This window comes from Atractosteus spatula, chromosome 10 (genome assembly GCF_055471065.1).
Source record: "Atractosteus spatula isolate fAtrSpa1 chromosome 10, fAtrSpa1.hap1, whole genome shotgun sequence".
In the NCBI taxonomy this organism is placed as follows: domain Eukaryota; kingdom Metazoa; phylum Chordata; class Actinopteri; order Semionotiformes; family Lepisosteidae; genus Atractosteus; species Atractosteus spatula.
This window is the reverse complement of record NC_142715.1, coordinates 9,854,709-9,867,973: the sequence shown is the minus strand read 5'-3', so window position 1 is coordinate 9,867,973 and position 13,265 is coordinate 9,854,709. Positions and strand designations below refer to the sequence as shown.

Sequence of the window (13,265 nt, the reverse complement as noted above, 5' to 3'; positions counted from 1 at the left end):
ACACTTCATAGGCAGCGTTCTAGGACTTCTCGCTTCAGATAAAGTTGTCAATACATCATCGATTTCTACTCAATCAATATCAGCAGTGTTATCGCTACCGAGCGGTAATATAGATCCTGGCAATACTTCGTGAGATCTTCGTAAGAAAATCCAAAATACTATGGAAGCAATCAAATTTATACGTTTCTTATACAAATTGTGGTTTTCTGTTAATTGCCAATTTGACTGTAATTACATCTTAGTTTACAGATGTCTTGCATGTATCACAAGGTATAATAGTCGTGTGCGTCATCAGTTAAAATGTTTTAAAAAGTACGACAAAAGTACAACATGCTTAAGAACATTTATGGTTACATCCATATTACAATGAAGGTAAATATACCAAGATATTAAAATACAATTGTACAGTCCTAACTTAATAATGCCTGTGAAGTTTTCCAACAAATCCGAACTGTAATTTTGAAATATTATTGCTGAGACTGATAAGAGAGTACAAAGATCAAATTCAATGAGTGAAAATGCACCCGTAGTTCTCTAAACTGAGTTTCTTCCCTGAAATGACTTGCTTGCGAAGCACCAAGCAGCCTTGAACGGATCGCGGAAATCAAATATACAGTACAGATGGATTCAGAGTGTGCTTTCCAACTTTTGTGCAACATTTTCCTTTGATAGGGCAGAGTTGTCTTCACAATCTGGGTTAAATAAAAAGGAGTGACGTCAGTGTTAAACAGCTTTCCTTTTTGGGGAACAATGGTTGTGTTCCATATTTCTAATTATTTTGGTTTCAAGATCGCAATTTAGTGTGAAACATAAACGCCAGCTGGATAAGCTTTATTAATTTCCCTCACGGGATCAATAAAGTATCTATCTATAAATCTCTTACACGTCATTTACAATGGCCTTTCAACTAATAGCCCGTGCAGGGACCAAACTCTAGCTGTTGGTACAGTACGAGTTGCGTAAGGCTCTGTAACGCGCAGATGAGAAACCAACCTCTGCTTTTTCATTATATACACAGTGAGCTATATATGCGAGCTTACTGCCTCCTACGGGCTCTGTATTTGATTGCGGTACAAGACCGGCCGTGGAGATAAAGTGAGACTGCTTTGTACCTTAAAAGGCTCATAGCGTCCCTGGGAGGGCTCAAACCACCACCCTTTCGGTTAACAACCGAGCCACAAAGACTCATGTACAGCTTAACACTTCTCGGTCTCAGTGAAAGTGATACACTCCGTAAAATTTCCAGAGATTCATTTATTTTTAAAGGAAAATCACCAACAGCGGCCGAGAGCTACTGGAGTTTTTTCATTCTATACTGCGATTTCTGAAGGGTACCCTGTGAAAATACGAGTTTTGACGAGAAGGGATGGACATATAAGGTCAGAAGGCTTGGGGAACTGAACTTTAAGGTGAAGACTGCGGGTTCAGTAGCAGCAGAACCTGATCAGTATCAGTTGACTCCGATATACCTTGAAAATGAACTTGGGGATTTAGAGTCAGACGTGCTACCGTTGCACTATGGGGTACTTAATTTAAAAAAAAAATAGGAAAACAAATCAGTGTTCCTGGATCTGTAATTGAGAACAACACCTGCACAAGAGCTGCGCAGGAAGAATAAAATGTTGTCTGGGAAGAAGAGACTCTCTTCGGAAGAGCAGCGCTCTTCACAGGAGATTTTTTTTTTGTGAGGCTGATTTGTCTCCTTTGAGGAATTCAAAGACACTGATGACCGTGACCTCGTGGCGCAACGGTAGCGCGTCTGACTCCAGATCAGAAGGCTGCGTGTTCAAATCACGTCGAGGTCAGCTGTTAGTTTTTCAGGTTCTGCTAGTCCTGAACACGGACTTTACACCATGCAGTTGAGTTCTATCTGTACACCACATAGATAATCTAAACAAAATAGAGCAGTACAGGACACGCAGTGTGGAGCTCACACAGCGAACAGCCCTGAACACGAGAAAAGGCACAGTTCACATCTGCTAAACATCACGTCCAACTTCAGAGACAGCTACATCAGAGAATGGAATCCCGGAAGTTTCAGGTAACTTTTTTTTAATACAGGTTCAAGCAAACCTGAAAGTTAGGGAGTTTCGGACACTTTTCTTTTATTAAATAGTGTCTGAAGCCTGAAAATGTAATTTGAAAAAAAAACGCTATTGGACATTAGCAGGTGCTTTTTGTAACGATTTGCTATTTCATGCTGGAAAACAAAGGAAACAGACCCAACGTTTGCTTTCAGGTGCGGTTCATTACATAATAGACATCTATTACTGAGGAGCTTGAATAAAATGTACACGAGCCAGGTAGAAGTCGAACCTATAATCTTATGATCCGAAATCAGCTGCGTTATTTATTAAACCGCTGGTATTTCACATAACCTGAATTCCCCCATAGTGTGCTCAGCGCCGCTGCTAGTAATACACCGCCACGTCTAAAATTTCAAAGTGAGAAACGTTTTCTGATTTTTTATGTTTTAAAATATCATCTCATTAAATCAGACAAAGGGTTTATGTTTCGCACTGAAATTCCGATTGATTGAGAATTCAAAGAAAGACTTTCTTCCACAACACCGTATAATTATCACATCCACCAGACTCTCCAACCTCTCCAGACCTTGCTGGGTGAGCATTTGCTCCGATAAATTAGGTCACGTATCATGTTAAATCACTTCTTCTCAACACAACATTTCCTGGTGCACGTTTTCTCTATGAAAAAAAAAATACATTTTTCCCTTGCACGATTTCTCGTTTTTATCAAAGCGTACAGAAAGAAAAAAGAGGAAGAAATAGTGTTGCAAAAGAACTCTGTCGCCCTTGGGAGATGTCAAACCCATTGGACATGAAAAATGCCAGATAAAAGCCAGTTCTCTTCGTTTCTCAGTGTCGGGGCTGCTACTGTATGTAAAAGAGGCAATTTGCTCTGAGAGCAGGTTCAGCGCTTACTGAACGCAGATGTCTCAGAGCGGTGTGTCCAAGTGGCTGTAAAAGGAAACAGCTGTCCTGTCACCATAGCTTAGTTGGTTAAAGCGCCTTTTTATTAAACAAAAGAACCTAGGTTCAAATCCCAGCTGTGTATTTTTTCCTATCTTGTAGTACAGAACGTACCATTTTGGTCACTCACAAAGGGCTTGATTTCGTTAAATGCATGTGTTCATTTCCTTTCTGGAAAACTTGTTTTTGATGAAATTCACACAGCTTGCGAAAAATGAAATTCAATTCTTGGTTATCAGTGCAGAAGAAATATTACCGGCTGGCAAAAAGAATGGTAAGAGATTTTTTTTAACCGGAAACTTGTGATTCGAGAAAAAATATCTAGCAGTTAGTCTCTGTGGCGCAATCGGTTAGCGCGTTCGGCTATTAATCAAAAGGTTGGTGGTTCGACGCCACCCGGGGAAGGGCTTCTTTGGCGATGTAAATATTGTCTTCGCATAGGTCAATTGGATTTCTCAGCGAAACCATAGCCATTTTAATATTTGCAGGAAATGCGAGTGTTCAACACGTGTCAAAAATGTCCAATAATGCCCAACATCGCAACTCCCCAGAAAACCATATTCTCACAAGAAAAATGATCGTCGAATCATTTATACTCCCGTCACATCCTCTGCTGAAATATTTTAAAAATACAATGCAGATTTGTTTGAGAACTTGACTAGCATTGTTACGTTAGCACTGTGCAGTTGGATTTTGATATTTTGACATATTTACCTTAATTTTAAACATAAATACAATCTATTGTAATTGTGTTGTAATATTAAAATATGTTAGCTGAGGATGCAAAGGGGTGAAAGGGAAAGGTCAGAGGGTATAGTAACAACAAGGTTAGGATTGGTGGAGGTGGCAGGGGTGTTGATGGTTTTTCTCTGTAGAGGATGATTGAGTTTTTTATCCTTCTCTGAAGTGAGAAACTGGAAGAGTTGGGAGTTGAGAGATCTGATGAGGTTAGATATAAAAGGAAGATGATGTTGAGCTGTTAGCGGTAAAAAATACTTAATGTCTTTGATGTTGTCATCAAAGATAAACTGCAGTAAGCAAAGATAAAAAGAAAATTATCTTTGCTTACTGCCCTGTCTTTCTCACACCTGAAGAAGGCTCCACGGCCAACAAGTTGTGTTTCCTTTCTTCTCTTTTCAGCATGGAATAACCCTTTACTTGTTCCTTTGCAGCATACGCATGCTGACGCAGCTACTCACCTGATATTTAAATTTCCTATAATCACAAATATGAATGTCCACTGTGGGTATTTTTTCCATGATTATTTATTCTGTCATTGAAGCATATTTTATGTCATACCGAAGTGTCATAATCACTGAATTTTTTTTTCATTTAGAAAGTAAGAAAATGATAAATCACTATGAATTGCATTTAGCCTGTTCTGATCTAGATTGTCTATATACTTTAACATGCCATGTTCACAATGTCACAACTCAGAAATGCAACAGTGAAGTGTTGTAATTACCAATGTACATAGTGTCGGAACATTGAGATGTTTTGGTAATGAGGAAGGAGGGACATGCCATGTTCACAGGGTCATATTTAAAAAAATGGCACAGTAAAATTTCCTAAAGTTCAGGATTTTGATAGTCTGTTCCATTGTCTCTCACACCTCAGTGTCAGAATTTTTAGATGTTTTTATAACCAGGGGGTAGGTTTATAGCAAGAAGCAGAAAGTGCCATCACCCGTTGCTCATCCTCGGTTAACCATATATTCTCATATGCCATGTTCTAGACGTCCCATTTATATTAAAAAGTTCTTGTAAAATGCAAGATTTTAAGACTTTTTATGGTCAGAAGGCAAGGTCGTGGTAAATATGCAGAAAGTGCCTGTGAACTTCTGTTTTGTCTTATTTACTTATTGTGTTTGTGTTACTGTGAGTTTTGAAAATTGGTTTACAATTTTCTGAAATGTGTTTCACACAAAAATGTTATTTGGATAGTCACTACTTACATATTCCCATTTACTGAGGATAAATACAGTAATCCATCCCGATTAGTACTTTTAAAAATTACTGTAAAGAGCCATCTACAGGCGAAAGGCGGCATAACATCACAGCAGCAGCATTTAAGGCAGAAGAAGAAGCTGGCGAATAAGAAGCCAGCTTCAGCCTCGTTAATGCAATACCATTGGGTGAAGTGGAAAAATATTTCTTGCTCTGAATCCTAACATTTTTATAGGAGGTGTTCTAGTACTTCTTGCCTCAGATAAAATTGCCAATACACTTATTTCTACTCCATCAATAGTAGCAGCGTTATCGGTACTGAGTCCTAAATGTACATCCTGTCATCATATAAAATGTCAAAAGTTTCAACTGCATTCAACTGATCAAAGTTCTCTTCGATGACAGTTATAATTTTATCCAAAATACATCCGAAACAAATTTGCACTGTTTTTTTTTATCCAGAAGAGCATCATCATGAGACTCAAAACATACCTGTTTTTTCTTCTTTCCAGGAGGAAGGATTGTTCAGATGCAAACACTGGTCCAAAATCAATGTACTCTCCTATCGCTGTTGCTTCTTTAAATCCTTCATTTGAACGTCGATATTGAGGGATGATATCGTACAAATTGTGGTTTTCTTTTAAAGCAAATTATATTAAAGTATGAGCCTCTGTTATACTGTAGTTGTCTTGGAAGTTTCGAAAGGTATAATATACCCCCTTGTGCCCTCAGCTAAAATATGATAAAATACAACAAAATTTATTTACATAGAACAGCACTTATGGTTACATGTATATTAAAATTAAGATAAATATACAAAAGTATTGAAATACAAATGTACAGTCCTAACATAATCATGCTGTCCAACTATCTTTTTTGCTTGTCAAGTTCTCCAACAAATCTGTGTTGTAATTTAATTTTAAATATTCTAACTAAGGATGCATCAAGAGCATAAATGAATTCTTCTGCCAGCCGTTCAGTCCTTGGCTGAATATGATGTCCTTGAATGTTGGTCATTATTGGCCATTCCCAGTGATATTGACTTACGTACTTAATTGTTTAACAAAAACATTCACATGTCTTGCAAATATCAAGTGGGTTAAGGTTTTGCTAAGAAATCCGAATAAGTAGAGATGAGGTTTACATTGCAATAATGAGAAGTGCATTTCTGGGTGGGCTCAAACCACTAACCTTTCAATTAACAGAGACTCACATGTGTCCCTTTTCTCCATTTGCAAGCTTAAAAAAAGAAAATAATGCTTTTTTCTTACCAGCCTGCGATATACAAGGCAAGATTTGTATTTCATCTTTCACAAGCTGTATGAATTTCATGAAAAGCAAGTTGTTCCAGAAAGAAAATGAAAACTTGCGTTAAACAAAATCAAGCTGTACGTAATCATCCATAGTGATTCATTTTGTAAGACAAGCACTGCTGGGATTTGAACTCAGCATCTCCTGTTTTAAGAGGAAAGCATGTTAACCAAATCAGCCAAAGTGCCATCAATGGATCAACACCATGTCTGAGTCAGTGATTGCAGCTGACAGTCACTGGAGGACAGTTCATCGTTCAACAAGTCAGCCTGCATAATGAGGGGGAAGAGACTGACTTCTGTGATGCAGTATCGACAAATACTAACCTTCTGTCCAACTGTTCTCTGCTGCATTCTGGATTAGCAGGTAAATATTGGTTTCCATGAATGTGTAGGGGTTTTGTGTATTTACTGGGACAATTATTAATTGTAGCAGTAAGTCACAAAATGATTCTTTGATGGCTATTAGAAAACCGACCTTGTGAGTTAACTCATTAACGCACACACACAGATACTAATACACTTATTAATACATAAAATGTGCATATAAACATAACAGATCTTAAGAGTGTGGGTTAGCAGAATACAAAAGGTATATATTAAATCATGAAGAGTTCCAAACCAAGAGGGACATACATTCCGTATACCATTCATTTAGACTGTTTCGTAAATGAACTGGGATTACAACTTCTACACTAGATACTCAAAAGCAAGTACATCACTCATAGGTATTAGATTGATATCAATTGTGGTTGAGGTAACAATTGAATTCTCGAGCTGTAATGCAGAATGTTGAATACTCATCCGATCTGTGTGGATTCAGATCTCCCGCGGACACAAAGAAGTAGTGGCAGGCTGTTGCTGTGTGCAATCGGCACTCTCTGGCTCGGTGCCAGGCAGTGGCCGGTGCGGCTGGCGAGAAGGAGAGGAGGGAGAGATTCCTGTTGCGATGCGCTGCTGATGCTCTTTGAAGACCGGCTAGTTAGTGTTGGCTGAAACTAGCAGAGCTTGTGCACATGGAAAGTGACTGCGGGTCCAAGCCAGTCACACTCTTTAGATGGGAAGAAGACCAGTTCGTTCCCGATGTAGCGCTAGCCCTGAATCCTGAGATTCAGCTGTCGACAGTTCCGACCGTAGTTCACTCGTTGATCAGGCAAGCTTTGGCGGTGGAGTACCGGTGGTTCACGAGGCTGTCAGCTGGGCTAACCTACGGTAGTTCAGTGGCTAAAAGTTCCGCGGGCATTCGAGACCCATGTGGGGTTACCCTGCCCTACCAGTTCCTGATTGGCTGATTGAGGTGGAGGATGAGTAACAATGACCTCTGTCCTTAGGGTTGTAAACCTTGGGATGAGACTCTCCCATGGAATCTCCCAGACAGTAAGGTGCCAGAGATGACCATTTATTAGGGTGGCTGGTGAATCTCAGCCCTGGGAGCTGTTCCTTATCAGGAAACTCTATCAGCTAGAAAAACACCTTAAATGTGAACCAGATGGAATGGCCTCTCTGTATCCAGCTGCACTGAGATGAAGGAGAGAGGGACTGGCAAGGGAGCAGCAAACTTAATTCCTGTATTTTAAATACGCCTTGCCGCTACAGAAGTGTCCATAGACAGAGAGATCGCTGAACCTCACTGTTCTGGCATGTCCGTTAGCCTCCATCCTGCTTCAGCAATGAATGCAGCGGGGCACATTCATGCGGAGAGAGATGCGGTCAATCAGGTTGCAGGAAAACCACGCTATGCTTTTTTTTGAGATCCTGAAAAGGCCAGAGAGGCCATGTATATGTGTGCAGCTGGATGTGTATTTGCAGGTGGCGTAGCAAATTCTGCTGAAGCCCCACTGCCTGGTGTGGACGGTAGCTGTGCATGTTGCAGCAGAATTGTGCATGTGAGATCAAGGGGGCATGTCATGTGTTTCAGCACTTCACTCCCTTCAGTAGCACGTGATTCCCTGAGTCCAAAACAATTGTGAGTTCTTTAGATGACCTGTGGACCAATCTTTCACGATGAAGAATTCCTTAAGAAGAATAGATCTCGGCCCACCATCCCAATGCCCCCGTCTCAAAACAGCAACCTCCCACTGCCCTTAGTCTGCAAGGCAGTCCTTTCAAGTGCGATGACAACGCCGGGACCTTCATTGCCTATTGTACAAGCTGAACTTTTGTGCTCATCAATACAATGCTCTTTCCATCAACTCATCTTGTCTTTTGACGCTTCGTGTTTTGCGCTCCTTTGACCATCGGCATATCGGGTGACTGCAAACACTGAAGTTCTTGCTTACGGAGTGTGGAACATTGTTTTGAAAGGATCGCTGTTCTGTCATGTTGACGCCGAGTGAATCTTTCTTTGGGCAACATGGGCAGCCTGACAGCAGCGCGAAAGAAAGTAATGGCAAATTTCTTGACTTATTTCTGAATGTGAATGTTCTTCAGGAAAGGGATGCGGCGTTGCTTCTCCCCCATGTAAAGGTCACACGTTCCAGACGTGGTTATGAGCGAACAGTTGCCGCAAGTGTCTGAAAAGAGCAAGAGAGGAAGTGGCCCTGCCCCGAAACTCACAACTTTCTGATGATGAGGTTATGAGGATGCGAGAGGTCCCTCATTTGTAAGGAATCCACAGTAACAGCTGCTGCCCTGTAGTCGTTGGTGCAGTAGGTGACTAAGCAGAACACCAGATGATATTAGAACGTTCCTGAATATAGTGGAAATAATATCCTCAGTCAGAAATGAACTTGCATCAGTCACTTGAATTTTATTGTAATATTTCCCTAAAATTGCTATAAAGACACACCAGAAATATACACAGTGAAGTTTAATTAATTCTTGTTTATTAATCAGTGCAATTTAACAATGTATTTTAATGTCTATAAGATTCGATATTTCAGCTAATAGATGTAGAGCCTTAATATGCAATAGTGAATTTTCAGAATTCCTGGGGAGCAACAAGAACAAAAATTAAATACATATTTAAATTCAGTGTATGTCTTAAATGCGATCTGGCCCCTCTGACTGTTAATTTAATAGATTTGTTGAAATTTCCATTAGGATGGTACTCTACACTTTTGAGAGTGAAAAGGGATAGGATTTGGGGATTCCGAGTATAACGTTTGTAGGCCAGTGTAAGGACATGTCCTCTTTTTAAAAGTCATTATTTAAGACAGTTCTGAACACTCTCACTTCTCTCACTCACTCACAAAGTCAGAGGAGCAGATTGTTTCAGGTCATTTTAGTTCACTGTAGTTACAGAGGTCTCTCCTCTGTAGCATTTTTGACTTATAAGTAAAACAGAAATTATATTTGCAAATTAATTGTATTTGCAGCTCTAAAAAGATAAACTTCAGAGACTTCTGTAACAGATCTTTTCAGGTCATTTCAGCTCAGTGCTGCTCCTCTGACCTTGGGAAAGAGTCTTAGGAAATTCAGAACAGCGTGTTGCTCGCCTCTCACTTGCTCTGCGGACCAGTCCAGTAGGAGCTGCACAGTCACTATGATGTGTGCAGTCCTACACCGCCTTGATATCAACAGGATGAACCTCCTCTTCCATCTGCAAGACTATCAGCACTCTGGCTGTATATTACTGGACCACAGCCACAGGACAGAGAAGGGGCAGTGTTCCTACGAACTATCATGAATAATCACTTTTAAAAAGACGTAGAAGGTTCTTTCCTTGAACGTACCCTTACATTTGCCACCACAACTTAATTCTCTGTACCCCCAAATCCCCAATATCCCTGCTTTCCCCAGAGAGTCCTGGCACCCTCTCAAACTGCTAGGCGGTGCGGTCAGTTACAAAATAAAAGAAATTCCTTTATTTAGGCATCGTCATTCCCCGACATTTCCTTGGCCCAGTGTACAACATTGGACACACACCTTCGGAAATGTCTAAGAGGACACATTTTGTGGATATCAGAGATGAACCGCTGTTAATAAAGACCCTGCCCTTCACAAGCACTTGAATATTCATTCAACCTCTGGGTGAAGCCATTTCCAATTGGGGCTCCTTCTCACCAGTTACTTCCCACAAGTAACTCCAGTCGTTGGGATGTTGGAATGACAGATGACCCAACTGGTGATGTGCTTGTGTGAGCCTCAGTTAACTGGTGTCATGGGATACCAGATTACAGCGAACAACAGTCCCTCGGTAACAACAACATAGTGAGAGCTATTACAGCAATCTACAGCTAGTCCATATTAGGAGAGCAGGACGAATGACCAGAGACAGTTCATCACATCCTTTTACAGAATACATTTGGTTACAAAACAGATCATGACCCTTTTGCCCTTTCTATTTCCACATAAGATACAAGAACAGTGTTAGATTGCAAGGCTTAAGGAGTTGTTTCAGACCTTGCACAGGGAAATGTAAATATAATTAATATGAATATATTTAGAGGTCTCAGGTTTTGCAGTCTTATTTTCCAATAATAGAAAAACACAGAGACAGCAGTTAATTAGTACAAGTACACATCTCATTTCATTTCAAGTACACCTGTACTTCACCGGGTGCCAACAGCGTCCGAAAGCGATGGTCGAACGGGGATTGATTTCTGTTGTTTAAGTTGTGGTACGTGTTGCCAACTAAAGTTCAAACGCTTTCTACAATCTTTGGCTGAACGTGGATCTTGTAGGTCAAACAAATGTGTCGTGACTGAGGATGCCTCTTCTTCGTGTCTTCGAACAGCTTCCAGTCCATTTCGTCCAGCAATTTCCCTCACGGGATCAATAAAGTATCTATCTATCTAGCCAGCCCGGCAGAAGAACATGCTGGATTCTAGGGAGATGCGCGATGGCCCTTACACAGGCGACGACCAGGCAGGAAGAAGGTTTCAGCAGATGAGACACGGGTCTGGAGATGTCCACCTTCACCAGGTTACTCAGGCGCCCCAGACAGTGGAATAATTCCTGCCAACCTCTTTCTGTGGTGTTGATGCTGTGATCTATAATGAGTTTATGAAGTCCAAGGAAATGGCCATTTTGAGTTGCCTTTGCTAAAAAAAATATTTATATTTATTTATTACATGGAATAAGATAACATAAGATCACTTTATTAGCCATATACAATTTCTTGCATTAGGAATTTGTCTTTTCGCATACCACAGCTTGCCTTCCATGAGACAGACAGACAGAGAGAATCTTGGGGTCAGAGCCCAGGGTCAGCCATTGTACAGCGCCTCTGGAGCAGTTGGGGTCAAGGGCCTTGCTCAGGGCCCCAACAGAGTAGGATTCCTCTGCCGGCCGCGGGATTTGGACCAGCAACCTTCCAGCCAGAGGCAAAGTCCCTTAGCCACAGAGCCACCGCTCCTCCCATAGGCTGAATACAGTTGTGGTATCACAGCTGTAGGTAAGGACAGCTAATCAAGCATTTTAATTCATTTGGATGTCATTTCCAGGAACGTTTCAAAACAGTAGTATCAACCAAGATAATGTTTTCCTGATAGATAGGTTTAAACAATATTATTTTTTGAGAATACTAATGCTACTAAGTTTATATATATATCTAATAAAAAAAACTTCAATTGCATTGAAAAATGAAATGCACTATTGTTAGAAATAGAACTACTGTTTTCTTACAACACAGTCCTAACTTAATAGGATAACAATTCTGGCATGCAGCTTATCAAAAATTAGAAAAAGCTCTATTTTATGATTTCCTATGCCTGATTAAAATAACTAAAAGCACTCACTTTATTTAGATCTTTTGAATGTTTTATAAACAGACATAGAATGCATCCTAAGCAATGTATTTGAAAAATTACATAGAAAACAAAAAATATGATAAAGTAAAGAGTACTGTTTCTGAGCTGTGTTCTGTAACCCATCTACTTCCTAACCAGGATATCCCACACGGGGTCGGAGGGGAGCTGGAGCCTATCCCAGCAAGTAACAGGCGTAGGGCAGGATACACCCTGGATGGCACACCAGTCCATTACAGGGCAGACGAACACACACTCACAAACAGCAGGGTTAATTAACCTACCAGCATGTGGGTGGAAGCCCACATCAACACAGAGAGAACATACAAACGCCACACAGATAGCATCTTAGGAACTGAACCCAGGGCCCCAGCACTGACAGGTTTGATTTAGTTCTTATTTTTACACCATTTGAAAATCATACAGTAGACTTGTCATAACAAGCACTTATTCTGTTCTAGATCTATTCTAAACATAAAGGATCTCTGTACAACTTACCAAATGTGACAAGACTGTCATCTTTCAAACAGGAGTGCATTCGAAGGGACCTCAAGCACGGCAGAGTTTGACAAACTTTAATAATCATCTCAGCTGCCTTTTTAATGCCTTTTCCAAACGGCAGATGCAAGACTTCAAGGTTTTTAAGTTTCTGCAGTGCACAAGGTGAGAACACAGATAATTAGCAGCACTTATTTACTCAGCTCTATCCTTTCCTCCTCAGCCTATCCCTTCAGGACATTCAGTCTCTTTACTATACATACTGTACAAATATGTGCAAGAGGGGAGTGAGTCAAGACAAACTTGAGGTTCTTGTCTGGACCGCATTTCCCAGAATGCTGTGGGGTGTGAGCTGCTGCCCGCTGTCACAAGACCTGCTGGTGGAAGATTATTGGTCAGGTGTCAGATCACAAAGAAGGAAGCTCAAGCTACCAAAAGTCACATGTTTTTTGTGAAGAGTCACAGAGAGAGAGAGACTGGAGTTAAGAGTTGTTCAGTTAAGGCTGGCAATTAGCTTAGCTGCCCACTCCTGATAGTGAGAGACTGAAAAAGAGCTAGATTATTCCTTTGGAGTTTGTTTTTTATTTCCCTGCACTATAAATAAACAGTCCTGTTTCTGAGCCTTATGCCTGTATTTGCGCATGTCTGTTTCTCTGCATTAGCCTGTGTTTAAAGACTGTTACAGCAAGTCCAATGGACAGTCAAATGTTTTCATCATTTGGTTTTCCATCACAGGGCACATATAGATGCCAGCTGTAGATATTTTAATGTTTTATAGACACACATACAATACAATATCTATGCAATGTATTTGAAAAAACTGATAATTCT

General features: G+C 40.5%; 1 non-coding gene across 1 annotated transcript; it reads left to right on the top strand.

Annotated features, from left to right (window-relative positions):
- Nucleotides 1–1,733: 1,733 nt before the first annotated feature.
- trnaw-cca (transfer RNA tryptophan (anticodon CCA)) lies at nt 1,734–1,805 on the top strand. Its single transcript has one exon. It is a non-coding gene; the product is annotated as a tRNA-Trp (tRNA).
- The last annotated feature ends 11,460 nt before the right edge of the window (nt 1,806–13,265 follow it).